We start from the raw sequence: 385 nt of genomic DNA, 5'->3' as shown, positions 1-385 counted from the left end.
GAATGCTGGCACAAACCTGTAATCCCAGCACTGAGTGGCTGAAAACAGGAGGATCACTATGAGTCTGAGCTGCATAGTGAGACCCTGTACCAAATATATATTTTTAAAAATTAAATTGAAGATTGCTTTCTTTTAGTTTTAAGATATATCCAAGGCATATTTGTTGCAAGGTACTATAAATACTCTTTAACTATTAAAATAATATAAATAGATAGATATAAATAAATGTAGACTATGTTCAGCACATCTCTCCAAAGTAACAGGAGGAGGATGGTGGAGGAGGAGGAAATGAAGGCAAAAATCAGAATGAAGAAAGTGGATGTCGGTTTTGCAGAGAGCTTCCTGCTACCCTGCGCCTGCGGGACCAGTCCCAGCCCAGGCGCAG

Source organism: Octodon degus, unplaced genomic scaffold, assembly GCF_000260255.1.
Source record: "Octodon degus isolate 3935 unplaced genomic scaffold, OctDeg1.0 scaffold00068, whole genome shotgun sequence".
Lineage (NCBI taxonomy): Eukaryota > Metazoa > Chordata > Mammalia > Rodentia > Octodontidae > Octodon > Octodon degus.
Note: the sequence above shows the minus strand (reverse complement) of the source record.